The sequence below is a fragment of the Armigeres subalbatus genome, chromosome 2 (genome assembly GCF_024139115.2).
Source record: "Armigeres subalbatus isolate Guangzhou_Male chromosome 2, GZ_Asu_2, whole genome shotgun sequence".
In the NCBI taxonomy this organism is placed as follows: domain Eukaryota; kingdom Metazoa; phylum Arthropoda; class Insecta; order Diptera; family Culicidae; genus Armigeres; species Armigeres subalbatus.
In genome coordinates this window covers 321,307,695-321,312,271 of record NC_085140.1, presented here as the reverse complement: position 1 = coordinate 321,312,271, position 4,577 = coordinate 321,307,695, and the positions used below count along the sequence as shown (strand labels likewise).

At 39.2% G+C, this 4,577-nt stretch overlaps 1 long non-coding RNA gene across 1 annotated transcript; it reads right to left on the bottom strand.

The window, feature by feature from the left end:
- Window positions 1-1,184: 1,184 nt before the first annotated feature.
- Window positions 1,185-2,002, bottom strand: LOC134216819 (uncharacterized). Its single transcript, XR_009980838.1, has 3 exons — window positions 1,682-2,002; window positions 1,506-1,604; window positions 1,185-1,424 (listed from the first exon to the last, which is right to left on the bottom strand). It is a non-coding gene; the product is annotated as an uncharacterized LOC134216819 (long non-coding RNA).
- Between the last annotated feature and the right edge of the window lie 2,575 nt (window positions 2,003-4,577).

Genomic DNA, 4,577 nt, shown 5'->3' with positions numbered 1-4,577 from the left:
AGCTTCTGTTCAGCAACTCCTTCAACTGACAAGCGTTGGATATTGAAACGCATCGTTCTGTTATTTCGTGAATTCGTGACGCTTGATAGTCGCGCCCGAATTTTTGCAACTACAAGATAGTGATCCGAGTCGATGTTCGGACCTCTGAAGGACCTTACATCTATAAAATACGAGAAATGTCGTCCGTCGACCAGCACGTGGTCCATCTGTGAGCAAGTGTTTCCACTCGGATGTAGCCAGGTGTGTTTGCGGATATTCTTACGTGCGAAGTAGGTACTGCTTATTGCCATCCTTCTAGTAGCAGGAAAGGTTGCATAGGGGCATAGATGCTGATCAGGCTATAGTTGAAGAATTTGCCCTTCATTATCAACACGCAAATGCGGTCGCTTGAAGGCTTCCACCGGATAACACGCTTCATCTGCTTCCCGATCACCATGAAGCCAACTCCTCGTTCTGCTCTGTCACCGCTGCTATAGTAGATGTGGTACTTGAATGTGTTCGCTATGGGATCCACCGACCGGAATTCGCGTTCTCCAGTTCTGGGCCACCGTATTTCCTAGATTGCTGCCACATTCACGCCGATCTTCTACAGCTCACGAGCCAGGAGCCCAACACGTGCGGGTTCATTCAAAGTTCCCACGTTCCAAGATCCAACTTTCCAATCGTTGACCTTTATTCGTTGCCGGGTCTGTTGCCGTTGAATCAATCCGTTTGCTCTACTTTTGTCTTTCTTGGTAACTGTAGAATCTTCGGTAGGCTACCTTACCAGGGTTGCGCTACCTACATCGCGTTGAAGGGGCAGCCATCTCGATGCAACATGTTCTGCACAGTTTAGTTTAGAGTCCCTCGCTGGCACTCGAACGATGATCAGCCGTCCCTAACATGGAGAACAGACGCTCGATCAGATTTGCACCTCCGTTTCCGTATTCGTTATCAAGTATAACTAAATAGAATTGTACACAGAAAGAAAAATCATTATTAAAATTAAAAAAACCGTTGGTAAAAAGAAAAAGTTGCGTTGGTTCTTTTTCGTAGAGAGTTGCGCATGTTCAAAATAAAAGTACGTAAACTTTTGTTATGCCCATGATTAAAAAAATCCGAACCGCTCTAAAATTAAAAGTTCGGACATTTAAAACAATTGTTGATCTGTCAAACCAAAATGTAAACACTATGGAAAATAAAAGTAGTTTTCTCTTTCGAAATGAAAAGTTTGGATTATTATTAATAATAATTAAAATTTTGTTCTCAAATATTCAATTTATTTATTGTTCATTCCAAAACCTTATTTTTTATAAGAAATCGTTGTTTTAGTAAACGTCGATAATTTGAAACGGGGCCAAGATTAATGTAGCTGGGAGTGACGTCACTGTCACGATCTCCAGTCTCGACTTTTTCCGAAAAGATCTTCCGCCGGTTTTCGGTATCTGAAAAGAAAATGCAATAAAACAAACTAAGAATATTATGCTCATTCGCTAGCAAAATGTTTCAAAAACTGTCTAACTTACCTTCTTGGTATTTTTCTGCAAATATGTCTAATTGGGGCTGTCTCGCTGAGCATATTAAAATTTGACCACCAGACATTCTTGTCAGAACTGGTAGCATCCCTGTCGAAAAAAAAAATAAAAACTTGCTTCAGTTTTCCTTATTCGCTACAAAGAATTTTGAAGTCCGACATAAATACCTTGTAGATGTTTTGAGTTTACAATTGTCCTTTATGCAGGCGTTTTCTTAAAGACTCCTCGAAGGCCGCGGCAGATGATCGATCGCGAAATATTGAATAAAACAAACTGCCTTTTTTGTGCGTTTCTTCGCGACGCTGACTGTTTTGTTTTTGTCAGAAACAGTATCTTATTGGTTAGCGTCATCATGATTTTGACAGCCAGCGTCGGTGATTTGAAATTTGCAAAACAATATTTTTGAAAAGGAGAACTTTTAAATGAGAGAGTACATTAAGGTGAAGCATACTTTTAATTCAAATAAAATACTTTCTTTAGGATCCATTTCACTTTCATTTCAAAGAGAACTGAACGCCTTTCAAAATTAAAGTACAAAGTATTTATTGAAACAATTTTATTTTTTTCTGTGTAATTATCTAATATTATATAATTATATCTATGATAAAATGGAATAGTACGAAGTTGTCTTATAACAGGTAAAGTCATACCTAAACCCTAAAACAAAAATGGGAAGGAATATTTTTCCTCTAGGAAAAGTGACATTTTGTGTAAGTATACATAGTAAGCGTTACGAAATTTTTCATTTTTTTTATTCATTTATTCATTTATTTCATTTCTTGAGGGGAATATAGATGTTATTGCGAACTCTGCCTACTGAACTTGTGTTCTTTAAAAGGTGTTGTTCTTACTTCACTAAAATCCTAAAACTATATAAGCTTAATAGATAGTATTATTAACATCAAAAATTATTAGACCTCTATCAAATTCACAGAGTTATTAACTATGTAACTTTTAAGATTACGCTTGAACACGAAAACGGATGGAGCACTTTTCACGAGCTCGGGAATTTTATTATACACATGTGGCCCAGTATTGGAAAATCTACGTCTTCCTATTTCTGTTCGGAATCCAACCTGTTGAAGCTGATCCGCATATCTTGTACGATGTCTATGTTGGGCACTTCTAAACGACCAGTTGTGGAGGGTACCAGAATCGTTGATAATTTTGTACATGCAGATGCCGACTTGAAGCATGTATATCCCTGATATAGGTGGTACCGTATGATATGGCAGACGGAACAAGTCGCGTGTCGGGAAACGATAAGGTAAGTTGAATATAGCTTTGAGGCAGCGGTTCTGTTGTATCTGAAGCGGTTTCAAGAGACCCTTGGTACATGAACCCCAAGCAGCAATGCCGTATTGGTAGCGGGTGTGTATAAATGAGTTGTATATTTTCATTAGCACATGAGTTGGAGCAAACTGGGATAGCTTTCGTAGTACTCCACACAGGGAAGCGCACTTAGAGATAATCACCTGCGTGTGCACGTTCCAGTTAAGTCGATCGTCGATATGTATTCCCAGATATTCGTATTCGGGTACTTTTTCAATTATTGTATCGTTGACAACCAGATTTGGACAAGTTTCTCTATCTTTCTTAAGCAAACTGAAGATCATCATCTTAGTTTTCCTTAGATTAAGTGCTAGAAGGTTATTCTCTAAATAGGCTGAGATCAGAATCATATCTTGCCTCATATCTTGAACTACTTTCGCAGCTTGTGGGCCTTTATACGAAATTGCCGTATCGTCGGCAAATAGTCTCGGCTTCCCTTTTAGTCGTAGTTTAGAGATGTCATTGACATATGTGAGGAAAAATAGAGGCCCTATGTTGCTGCCTTGGGGTACTCCACAGGTTACCGGACATTCCTCCGTCTATCATAACTCGTTGACTTCGGTTAGTCAAATAGCTCTTTAGAAGCATAAGAGGAGCACCACGTATGCCATACGCGTACAGTTTTTTCAACAGCATACTATGATTAATTGTATCAAAAGCTTTTGATAAGTCTAGAAAGATACTCCCACTACAATTTTTCTGGTCCATAGAACACGCGATTTCATCCACTAACTCCAAAACTGCAATCTCGGTGGAAGCTCCTTGCCGAAATCCAAACTGGTGTTTGTACATCATTCCAGTGTACTCGAAGAAGTTGTTGAGTCGATTACAAAGTACCTTTTCGAAGACCTTGTTTATTGCAGGTAAGACTGAGATGGGTCTGTAATTTGTAGCATCCATGGGATCACCTCCTTTGAATACGGGATATACTAAAGATCGCTTAAGGCATGCTGGATAATCCGTCACACATATGCTATCGTTGATGCAAGCTGCTAATATAGAGGACAGAAGTGCCGAATGTTGTTTCAGACCTGCTACTGGAAATCCATCAACCCCGGTTGCCTTAGATACGTCTAGACTGTTGATTATCGACAAGACCTCGATTTCTGATGTAGGTTCCAGGAAAAATTACAATTCTCCATAGTGCTGAACTTATTAACGTCGCCATCGGTTTTCAGAGTGCTAGATAGATTTTCACCAACCGATGAAAAGAAGTCATTGAAAGCATCGCCAACTCTTGCCGGATCTATTAGTTCATCACCGTTAGCTATAAGTGAAATCGATTTACACTTATTAGCTTTATTCCCAATCAACTCGTTGATTCTTGACCACAGAGCTTTAGGGTTATCAGCGGATAAGATTCTCCTATAGTAGGCTGCTTTGGCACGTTTCTTACAATTCGCTAGATTTTTATTTGCACGGTCCAACATATTTTTTAAAGGTTGATCTTGCCGATTGCGTTTCCATCGCTGATACAATTTGTTGGAAACACGACTCAGTTCCCATATTTCCAGGTTGAACCAGGGACAGCAGTTATTTTTAACTTTAATTTCAACGGACCTACTGTTTGATTGCAATTGACGAAGATGCAAGTATTGCTTAGTGATTGCTAATATACGATCATTGGGTGACAGTGATCTAAAGTCGAATGTGTTTAGGAACGTGTGAAACAGTTCATCCAGTCGTTTGAAATTCGTGTTGACTTTTGTAAAAGATTGAGAAGATCTGCGG